Below are 12,245 nucleotides of genomic sequence, written 5' to 3'. Positions count from 1 at the left end.
CTCCCCAGCCCAGAAAGAGATGATAACTTTTTCTATTTCAGCAAAAAGGCAGGTCAAGAGGCAGAAGAGAAGTCTTCAGGATAGACAATGACAGAGCAGTGCAGCAGCCACGTAACTGAGGAAAAGGGCAGCCTGAGTGCTACAGAGCGTATCGCCCAAAGCAAAGGCTCTACCAGCATCACTGGACAGCATCTGTATTTAAGCTTTGCACAATCATGTAGCCAGAGATAGAGAATAATCTGATAATTGTAATGAGAATTCTAATTATAAGATGTTATCATTTCATCCCAAACTACATCAGGCAAGGGTGAGCTCGATGGAAAAAGAGACCCTTGAAACGTGAGGAGAGAGAACTTTGCAAAAGACCAGAACAGACGCCCCTCCCTTAATTGTACTGTATAAATTATCACTCATTTCACCATGAGAAGGAAGTAGAAATTGATTTGAGAGACTCCTCAATAGCCTTCATAATCCCAGCAGTAATTTCTTTTGTTCATTACTATTAATATATATTGTTTTCTCCTTCCCTAGTGGAGATTCAGTTCATTTGCAATAAACCCTATAGTTATCTTCAACATGTTCCCAAAGAAAGAACCTCCAGGTATCAATGCATATAGGAATCCTTGATATATACGGAAAAGATTCCAGTTCACAGAGTGGGCAAAACCTTGTAAACAGCATTCTGCTGGAGCATCTTTCCGAATGGGTGAGCTCCATCTTTGCACAGTGAAAGGAACAGTATCATTCAATTCTGTAAAAATACATTGTAACACATTTAAAATGCCTTACCTCATAAAGCATTGCTGTTAAGATGTTCTTTATCAAGCTATAATGTCAAGATTATATGCAGTTAAGCAATCTTCCTTTAGAAACAAGTGTCTAGTGGGAACCCAGCTCTTGAGTGGTCTGCCCATCTGTAGCTTCATCCTAACAGCGGCTTGCTCTACCCTGGACCTGTCTGGCAGTAGAGAGAGGAAAATTGAGTCAGCAATAAGCTTGGACCAGTGTGTGTGTGTATATGTTTGGGGGTGTGTGTGTGTGTGAATGGCACATGATTTTGTCCTATCCTTTCAGTTGCTAACCTTAATTAGGCTTCTATATCTTTATGACTGTTATGTATGTTTTAGGTTTGATTTTATGCTTTGCCAGTTTTTAAAAAGGCTCTTAAGCGTCTTACAATAAAAGACACACAAAAGGTTGGTTTATTAAACATAAATAAAGAATGTCAACTGTACCTAAAGAAAGTGCATTGCTAATCCAAAGGGCATTCATTTTTACTACAACTGAACATTAAATTTTGCTATAAACTTCCTAAAAGCCAGCGCAAACATGGAGATAATATGTATTACAGAATCCCTATCATTTAGAGAAAAAACATCTACCAATTCTTTAAGGCATACAAGTATAAATTCACCTATTTAAAGTATGCATATGACAAAAGTTTGTATTATCACCATTATCACAGTCCATAGAACATTCCGTCATCCCAAAAAGTCCCCTCAGTCCTCTTTACTATCAATCCCCTCCCCTAATCCTGGGCCCTGGGAACTGCTCTGCTTCCATTCACTACATTTTTCCATTTTCTATAATTTCACATATAGGAAATCATACAATATGTAGTTATTCATGTTTGGTTTCTTTCACTGAATATGATGCTTTTGAGATTCAGGCATGCTGTTTTATATACCAGCAGTGTGTTCCGTTTTATTTCTGAGTAGTATTTCATTGTAGATGTGAATCACAATTTGTTTATCCATCAATTTTGTTTCAATGTTTGGCTATTATCAATGAAACCATGATGAATTTCCATGTGCAAGTGTTTGTATGGAGACATGTTTTCATTTCTCTTGGGTAAATGTCTAACAATTGTTCCACATCCTTGTTAGGCTTCGTATTGTTGGGTTTTTTGGTTTTAGCTGGTCTAGTGATTGTGTAATGGTATCTCTTTGTGGTTTTAATTTGTATTTTCCTAATGACTGATGATATTGAGCATTTTTTCATATGCTTATTTGCCATTCTTTTTTTTGATAAGTGCTCACATTTTTGCACACTTCTAATCAAGTCATTTGCCTTATTTACAGTGATATTGGCTTTCCTTTTATTCAATAGAATCTTGGTCATCAATACAAATCAGTCTGAACTAAAAATTCATTTTCAAACTTAAACATAAGCTACATGGAATAGGAGTAAGATGTCAGAAAGGAAATGACATATTTTAAAATTCTAACTAAAACAAGAACAAATAACCCAACAAATCACAAATGTTCTTAGGTGTCTCAAAACAAAAAAAAAAAAAAAAAAAAAAAAAAGATAGAGTAGAATATAAACCACATCTGAGTTCAGAGTCAGGACTGACAATAAGGTTTCCCATTTGGGGATCCATGGATCCCCATATTAATAAAATTAATTCAATGGGCAGACTAAGATCTTATCAGGGATCTAAGGGCATGTGGTTACTTACAGAGCACCTAAAGGCAGACACAGAAGGCTGAAATTGGCATTTCCATGCCAGTTTTCCCAGGTGCCAACCCGGTTGTCCTCTGGTGGCCTCCTCTTGTCTTTGCATGATTCTTCCTCAATAGGTGGAGAAAGCAACCTCTAGCCAACAGAACCTCCTGAGAGGGCCGACAGAACATCACCAACCAAAGCAGAGCTGACAACTGGTGTGCGGTGTGTGCTCCACGGATGCTACCTTTACATTCGTACTGGGTACATTTCTTATATTTTTGGGACTGAGGGGCAGCTTCAGGACCCTGGAATGTCCAAACTGTTTATCAGAAGGCATTTCTGAGTCAACAGCCAGTGGGCAAAAGATCTCAAAAAGAGACCAAGAATAACAAAGGTAAATGTAATCTATATCTGTATTTGTTTTTAACATGCTGTCCAGAAGTGCAGGGGTCGGAAGAATCATTTTAAAATAGTATTCCTGTTTCTCTTGAGAGATTCACTTGAATTCACCTTTGAAGACAAATTGTACTTTTGTTTCAGGAAAGCTATCTTAGTGGGCTCCTTGGATTACTTCAAGTTAAAGCTGAGAAAGGAATCAACTGGCCCATTCAAAATGGAGCAGGGGTAGCGCCCAAGGACGAAACACCACCATCATGGTCCCATGGAATGTTTTCATCTGTGTATTCCAGTCACACAGTAATCAGTGCAACCTTTATGAATTTATTTTCATATGTCATCCCCTTCTATTATCTCTCCATTTCAGACTATCCCTGTTGGAATAGAAAGGAACAATGCTAGAACTAAATAAATCTGAATAAAGTATAGACTTCAGTTAGCAATAATTATCAGAATTGACTTTTTTTTTTTTTGAGACAGGGTCTCTTTCTTTCACCAAGGCTGGAGTGCAGTAGTGCGATCTCGGTTCACTGCAACCTCCAACTCCCAGATTCAAGCGATTCTCCCACCTCAGCCTCCCAAGTAGCTGGGACTACAGGAGTGCACCACCACGCTCTGCTAATTTTTGTACTTTTTTGATAGAGACGGGTTCCACCAGTTGGCCAGGTTAATCTTGAACTCCTGACCTCAAGTGATCTGCCCACCTCAGCCTCCCAAAGTGCTGGGATTACAGGTATAAGCCACCGTGCCCAGCCAATATTGATTTTGTAATTATGCACACATAACATACCATCTTAGAAATTTTTCTGTAAATCCAAAGCTGTTCTACAAACATTTTTTTTTTTTTTTCAAAAAAGGAACAATGCTTTCATGAAGACACATCTGTGAACCCTGGGTTAGACAAACTTCACTGGTTTTTCCATTTTTCTTAGCTCTGGTTATGTTTACCTTCACATGTTTGAGAACAAACAGAAACAGTGGGATGAGGAATTGCTGTTGTATGTTGCCTTGCAGGGATGTAGCTTGGTGAGAAGAATGTAGGGGAGCGGCGTGATGCCTGCCAAAGGCTGCATATAATTTATGATGATTTCCTTGTTTACTTTTCAAAGCAATTGACTTGCCTATAAAGGAGCCAAAAATTATGTAGTTTCTGTCTCCTATTAGCTTATTAATTCCTTGTAGGTATAAGTCAGACCTTCTCATGCTTTTGTGTAGCACATAGTACCCTGTATTCAGTAGGTCCTGTGTGAATAGCTGTGATTTGAATTAATGTTATAAACAGAGGCATTGATGGCCATAGAACAGTCCATACATCTAATATGAGAAAACATATAAGAGCCCATTTAGATTTTTATCAGTTAACTATAACAAATGCTTGCTACATCCTTTAAAATTAACTGCCATTAAAATTACTAAGACAATTAACTCTACATTATGAATTCATCATATTGAAAGAACTTCTCCACCCAGAAAAAATAGAAAGTTTTCAGTTCAACAAGCGAAAACCATATTTTGAAAGATTAATTTCCATCTTTTTGACATCCTTGTCACTCAAAGCTAGAAAACTTGATTTAGGGGTTTCAAGCTCTGTCACTTAGAGCAAATTTCAAGCTGTGGATGTCTATGCAAAATTTCGGAGGTAATGTTTTCCTGGCCAAGTTGCTGTGGCCTTCGAAATAGAATTTGCAGCATAGACTCTGGCAGGTTCTAAATGTAGCAGATTGAATATTGATATAGTGTCAAAAGAGTTCCATAATTAAAGGTTTTTCTTTATAGCATTTCCCTTCACCCAATCATTAATTCAACAAATATTTATGGAGCACCACTTATTTGCCAGGCATTGCATTAGCAAGTCTTTTCTGTCTCCTGAATCAGATAAGTTAGTGAAATGAATGAATGAGCAAATGAATGAATCAATGAGTGACTAAGAAGATGCCTCCCATAACCACATTGCTCCATGGCTTCCAAGCCCATTCCAGGGCTGAATGTGAAGAGACATGGAAACATACAAAAAAACTCCTGATGGCCGGGCACGGTGGCTCACGCCTATAATCCCAGCACTTTGGGAGGTGAAGAGGGCCAGATCCCGAGGTCAGGAGATCAAGACCATCCTGGCTAACATGGTGAAACTCCGTCTCTACTAAAAATAAAAAAAAAAAAAAAATTAGCTGGGCGTGGTGGCGGGTGCCTGTAGTCCCAGCTACTCGGGAGGCTGAGGCAGGAGAACGGCGTGAACCTGGGAGGTGGAGCTTGCAATGACCCGAGATCGCGCCCCTGCACTTCAGCCTCGGCGACAGAGCAAAACTCTGTCTCAAACAAAAACAAAAACAAAAAGACAAACAAAAAAACCTCCCGACTTAGAAAGGCTTCTTTGGAAGCCCAGGGAAGTGAAGTCCCTATGATTTCACTCGGATATGTTTTCTGACAACCCCCCACTTCAGCCTCCACCACTTTCTTGCCCCTCTCCAACCCTTCCAGATTCCAAGCCAGTAAGACAGATGGAAAAGAGAAAGCTCTTTTATACAGGGAGCTGGGTATCTTCAGCTGAGCTCTTGCCTTTCTCTTCTCTCCTTTAGTCTCCACGTCCAAGCCTAAAAAAGTTTTCCCTTTTCCATCTGTCAGGAACTGCTCTTAAGTCATGTTCATCTTTATGAGAGACCTGAAGCTCACTTTCATGGCCAGATCTCTGTTTTTATTGTTGTTAATGTTTGTTTGCTACTTTTAGCTTTACATTATGAAGAACTTAGAACACACAAAAACGAAACAAAATAGTATAATAAACCTTCAAGTACCCATCACTCACCACCAAACCCATCAACCAAGGACCAATCCCACCCTAACCATCCACTTTCCCACCATTATATTATTTTGAAGAAAATCCACAGAATCATATATTTTTAGTTATACCCTGAACTTAATAACAGAAGGCTAGGTGAGAGAACCTCAGAAAGCGGGAGAAGAGTGAAAGGTAGTTAAAAATACTTTATTCACTTACAGTAGGATAATTGAAGTAGGGAAAGGATTAACAAAAGCACTCAGCTTTGAGAGGAAAATGGGTGAAGACAGCCCCAGGAACACAGGAATGATAATATTCTAAATTCTTTATTGTCATTTATATCAGCAATGTTCACAGCATCCTTACCAGGAGTAGATCCCATATCAAAAAACCACTTTCTTTGCTCATTCATAAGGAGAAACTCTTTATCAATTAAAGTTTTATCATGAAATTCCAGCAATTCAATCACATATTCAGGCTTCACTACTAATTGTAATTATCTTGCTTTTCCACCACAGCTTCAGTGACTTTCTGCACTGAAGTCTTGGACCCCTTGAAGTCATCCATGAGAGTTAGAATCAACTTTTTTTTTCCTGCCAGGCGTGATGGCTCACACCTGCAATCTCAGCACTTTGGGAGGCTGAGGAGAATGGATCGCTTGAGCTTAGGACATCGAGATCAGTCTGGGCAAAATGGCAAAACTCTGTCTCTAAAAAAAATACAAAAATTAGCCAGGCATGGTGGCACGTACCTGTAGTTCCAGATACTTGGGGGTCTGAGGTGGATGGATCACTTGAGCCCGGAAGGTCAAGACCACAGTGAGTGGAGACTGTGCCACTGTACTCCAGCTTGCACAATGGGAGTAGATCCTGTTTCAAAAAAAAAAAAAAAATAGAAACAAATAAAAGGAGAATCAACTTTTTCAAAACGTATGTCATTGTTGATTTCCTCCCATGAATCACGAGTGTTCTTAATATCATCTAGAATGGTGAATCCTTTTTATAAGGTTTTCAATTTACTTTGTCCAGATCCCTCAGAGGAATCACCATCTATGGCAGCTATAGCCTCACAAGATGTATTTTTTAACTCAGATGTTAAACTCAAAATGACTCCTTGACCCATGGGCTTTTGAATGGATGTTGTGTTAGCAGGTTTGAAAACAACATTAATCTCCTTGTACATTTTCATCAAACCTCTTGGGTAACCAGGTACATTGTCAATGGGCAGTAATATTTTGAAAGGACTCTTTTTTTCTTAGAAGTAGATCTCAAAAATCAGCTTAAAATATTCAGGAAACCATACTGTAAATAGATGTGCTGTTACCTAGGCTTTGTTGTTCCATTTAGAGAGCACAGACAGAATACATTAAGTGTAATTTTTAAGAGCCTAGGATTTTCAAAATGCTAAATAAGCATTAGCCCCAACTTAAAGTCACCAGCTGCATTAGCCCCTAATGCTTATGGACAAGGCGCCTGTCACCTAAGAGCTCTGATGGAGATATACAAAGAGATTAATGTTGTTTTCACATCTAATATAACATCCATTCCACAGCCCATGGGTCAAGAAAGTCAGCCTGTCCTTTGAATTTCAAAGCCAGGCATTGACTTCTCTCCAGCTCTGAAAGTTCTGGATGACATCTTCTTATGATATAAAGCTGTTTTGTTTCCATTGAAAATCTATTGTTTGGTGTAACCACCTTCATTAATGATCTTAACTAGATCTTCTGGATAACTTACTGCAGCTTCTACATCTGTGCTTTCAGCTTTACCTTGCACCTTTATGTTATGGAGATTGCATCCTTACTTAAACCTCATGAGCCAACTTCTGCTACCTTCCAGCATGTTTTTGTGGCTTCCTCAGCTCTCTTACTTTTGACAGATTTAAAGAGAGTTAACGGCTTGCTCTGGATTAGGCTTTACCTTAATGAAATGTTGTGCCTGGTTTGGTCTTCTAACCAAATAAGCAATAAGGCTGTTTCACATTCTTACCATTCATGTGTTTCCTGGAGTAGCACATTTAATTTCCTTCAAAAGCTTTTTCTTTGCATTCGCAGTTTAGCTAACTGTTTGGCATAAAGGGCCTAGTTTTGGCCTATCTCACATTTTAACATGCCTTCCTCACTAAGCTTAGTTAATTCTAGCTTCTGATTTAAAGTGAGAGATGTGTTACTCTTCCTTTCACTTGAACACTTAGAGAACATTATAGGGTTATTAGCTAACCTAACTTCAACATTGTTGTGTCTCAGGGAATAGGAAGGCCTGAGGAACCTGAGAGACATGGAGGAACAGCAGGTGGGTGGAGCAGTCAGAACACACACATATTTATCCATTGACTTTGCCATCTTACATGGGCATGGTTCATTTTACCCCAAAACAATTACAATAGGAACATCAAAGATCACTGATCATGGATTGATATGCTTTGAGTGTCCCCACGTGAATCTCATCTTGAATTGTAGTTCCCATGATTCCCACGTGTTGTGGGAAGGACCTGGTGGGAGATAATTGAATCATGGAGGTGGTTTCCCCCGTACCATTCTCATTGTAGTGAACAAGTCTCATGAGATCTGATGGTTTTATAAGGGATTTCTCCTTTCACTTAGCTCTCGTTCTCTCTTGCCTGCCACCATGTGAGACGTGCCCTTTGCCTTCCACCCTGATTGGGAGGCCTCCCCAGCCACGTGGAACTGAGAGTCCATTAAAACTCTTTTTCTTTATAAATTACCCAGTCTCAATTATGTCTTTATCAGCAGTGTGAAAACAGACTAATACATAGATCACTATAACAAATAAAATAATAATGAAAAAGTATGAAATATTGTGAGAATTACCAAAATGTGAGACAGAGACACAAAGTGAGCACAGGCTGTTACAAAATGGCACTGATAGTCTTGTTCAATAAATTGCCACAAACTTGCAATTTCAATGTCTTAAGAAACACGATAAAGTGAAATACAGTAAAACTAGATATGCCTATAGATGGTGGGCATACATTGAGCAAAGAGGACATTTCAAGAGACAGACCACAACTGATTTTGATTACCGTGAACCTTAGTCATGCAAGGTAATATGAAGCTAAATGACCTTGAACAGTTTTCTTCACTCTTTGCCTCAGTTTCTTCGTACATAAAGTCATAGTAATAATATTCACCTTCCCAGGCTGGCTGCAAGGATTAACAGAAAAAGTGTATGTAAAGTGCCTTACATGCTGCCCAGCTTATAGTAGGGAATAAGTAAAATGGTTGTAATTATTACTGTTATTACTACAGACCAGGGCTCCAAGTGAATATAAAGAGATTATTATCAGAAGCAAAAAGACATCCAGGGTCACTGACTGTGATAAATTGCTGTGACTGTGAAATGAAAACACCTTGCCTTTACTATTTCTTAAAAGGAAAGATCCAAAAGATACAAAGGTTTTTATTATTTCCAATACCAATTGAATACACTTTCTCTCCAATCCTGAGATTCACTAAGAGCTAAACTGAGGAGGGTAATGAGGTTACTAAAAAGAGAAAAATTGAAAAGCACAAAAAACTCACTGACCTAGAAAGTGAAATGTTTGAGTGGTTTTGTCAAATTAGGGTAGATATCATTCCCATTTCTGGTTCTTGTTTGAAAGAGAAGCCAATACAATTGGTGTAAAGAGGAAAATTGTCTCAGTGAATGGCTCCAGCCTTCTAAATCTAGCATCTAACAATGTGACAGTACAGTGTCTCTATTTGCTGAAGTCTAGGCAAATGCTACTGCTGTTACAGCTGGAAAAGATTGGCAGTGAAAAGAGAACGACAATTCTGGATAAACACTACTGAGAATTTATCTGAGAATTCATTCAGTACTTTAGATAAAATTGTCTCTGCCTCAACTTGCAGCTTGTCAGGCATGATTTTTTTTGTTGTTGTTGTTATGAAAGATATAACTCACTGTAGAAAAGAGTTGTATAAAGAATGGCTCAGAGACATGTAAGCCAATAAAATGCAGAAATTTCATACAGCCAAATTGTGAGGCTTCTGGAATCAGAAAACATCTGGTTACAGATCCAGATGATCTAGAGAGGTCTGTGCTGTATTTCTCTCTTTCCTTGCTGCAAATCATTGTGCTATCCCATGCAGATGAGTTTGTATTATCTCTACTCTCAACTGGATTAAGTTTTGAAAATTTACTCAGTAACCTGAGCCACGCACACACATAAAAATAGAAAAATTGATAGGGGTAGTCAGGTAAAGCATAATATTCTGCATTTTTGTGTGTTTCTGACCATCTGCTCCTGTGTCGTTACCTTATGAAGGTAATGGAAAAAGCGAAGGGTGTGCAATGAGGAGCCCTGCCATGTATACCACAGGAGCAATCTTTTAGCAAAGAGGTATCCACTGTTTTCATCATGATGAAACTTCACCCAAAACATCATCAGAACAAATCTCTAAGCACTTGAAGGCAAGAATTATATTTTATTTAGAATTTTATTCTTAAGGCCTTTTACTCTGTGTAGACTCAAGAAATAGTCAGTGAATGTAGACAAATGGACACATGAATGAGAGACACACATGTGACAAAACAGTCAAATTCTAAATAGCCTCCAGCATTGATCAGGAGCAGGCATTTTTAGTACTTGTCATTATGGCCAGACAAGATCTGGAATAAATCTCACTTTCTTACACCAGAGAGGCTAACACTGAGAACTGGAGGGAGACTGATAACAAACGGTGGGAACTCTTCCTTTTAGCTAACCTCTTGAATTTGTGCTGAGCTTTGAGAAGAACTAGGATTCATTCGAAAAATGTACTTTGCCCTTACTCCATCATCTCTTTGAAATCTCCAGTGATGTTCAGACTGGGAGACTTGGAGAGAGTTAAAGTCTATGCAAAATCCATGATTCCAAAGGGGGAAAAAGATTCCTTTTAGACTTGGTGTGGCTGGGCAGGTAGCTCTTGATTCCATGCAGGCTTTATGGCTTCTCATATAATGAGGAAATTCCATGTGTTAGTCTATTTATGCATTGCTACAAAGGACTACCTGAGGCTGGGTAATTGATAAAGGAAAGAGGTTATTTTGGCTTATGGTTCTGGAGGCTGTACAGGAAGCATGGTGCCTGTATTTCTGGTGAGGCCACAGGAAGCTTCCAATCATAGTGAGAGTTAAAGGGTGAGCAAATGTATCACATGGCAAGAGAGGGAGTAAGAGGGAGGAGAGGACCCAGACTCTTTTAAACAAGCTTTTTCAACTCTCACTGAGCCAGAACTCACTTATCACCAAAGGGATGGTGATAAATCATTCATGAGGGATCTACCTCATGATCCAATCATCTCCCACCAGGCCCCACCTCCAACATTGGGAATCACATTTCAACATGAGATTTGGAGGGGACACACATCCAAACCAGATCACTTCAATACAAAGTACTAAGCTCCAGCATGGGAGAGAGAACCTGGGGATTGGCCTTGTAATCTCTGCTTATTTTGATCTAACCCCTTCCCTCTGTCATTACTCTTAGTCCTTTCTCTCTTGTTTTTCCTTTGATACCAACCAGGCTCCCAATCTCTAACCTGAGTCCTACCAGGGACTGTGCCCATATTAGGCAGCCAGAGGATTTCTCTTGCCTCTCAACTTTTTCCTGTTCTTGGCAGTAACCCATTCTGGGCAGCCTGAGCAAACTGCTTTTGCCAACACTGCTTGGACAATCCATGATAGCCCTGGAAACTGTGATGCCAACTTTTCAAGTTTATGTTGACTCTTGGCCCATTGACTGGATGAGTGCTAAATATGAGTAAATGATAACAGGTTTAGGTACTAATTGGTACCGCCAACATCCACTTTTTATAGTCCCTCTTATTCCATGATGCCATTACTAACAATCACTTTAACATTTTTATTATGGAAAATGTCAAATACATCTAAAAGCAGAATGGAGTAATGAACTGGCATCCACTCCTCAGACAACTTCACAATTACTTTTTAGGTTTTTGACTCTAAAAATGGTTGCATACCCAGCAAATCTCTTCAATGTTTCAGAATTACATTTTTGACTAACGCTGTATTTGCAACTTGGCAATTTTGGCAGCCCTGGCTTTTTTTTTTCTTTTTCGAGATGGAATCTTGCTCTGTCGCCCAGGCTGGAGTTCAGTGGTGCGATCTCGGCTCACTGCAAGCTCCGCCTCCCGGGTTCACACCATTCTCCTGCCTCAGCCTCCAGAGTAGCTGGGACTACAGGCGCCCGCCACCATGCCCGGCTAATTTTTTTGTATTTTCAGTAGAGACAAGGTTTCACCATGTTAGCCAGGATGGTCTCGATCTTCTGACCTTGTGATCTGCCCGCCTCAGTCTCCCAAAGTGTTGGGATTACAGGCATGAGCCACCGCGCCCAGCCAGCCCTGGCTTTTAAGACTCTATCTTTCCTGGCTCAGTAATGATAGACCATCCTTCCCATCCAACTTAGTTTAAACTGCTTAAGCAAATCTCCTCAAGATATTATGTTTTTGCTCCCTTTCTTAAAAATAGAAGGTGATATAAAAGGTCATAAAAATGTTCATTCATCAGGTCAGTCTTTGCAATCCCCCTTTTTGCCTGTGATAGCAATTTGGCAGGAGAGCCTGCTTATTGCCTCTGATCTCAACCACAAAAAGACCAGC

At 39.4% G+C, this 12,245-nt stretch overlaps 1 long non-coding RNA gene across 1 annotated transcript; it reads right to left on the bottom strand.

The window, feature by feature from the left end:
* Positions 1–806: 806 nt before the first annotated feature.
* Positions 807–6,485, bottom strand: LOC126933032 (uncharacterized). The gene is made up of 3 exons (XR_007718398.1): positions 6,372–6,485; positions 2,462–3,218; positions 807–958 (listed from the first exon to the last, which is right to left on the bottom strand). It is a non-coding gene; the product is annotated as an uncharacterized LOC126933032 (long non-coding RNA).
* Between the last annotated feature and the right edge of the window lie 5,760 nt (positions 6,486–12,245).

This window comes from Macaca thibetana, chromosome 12 (genome assembly GCF_024542745.1).
Source record: "Macaca thibetana thibetana isolate TM-01 chromosome 12, ASM2454274v1, whole genome shotgun sequence".
In the NCBI taxonomy this organism is placed as follows: Eukaryota; Metazoa; Chordata; class Mammalia; order Primates; family Cercopithecidae; genus Macaca; species Macaca thibetana.
Note: the sequence above shows the minus strand (reverse complement) of the source record. Positions and strands in the feature narration are given on the sequence as shown.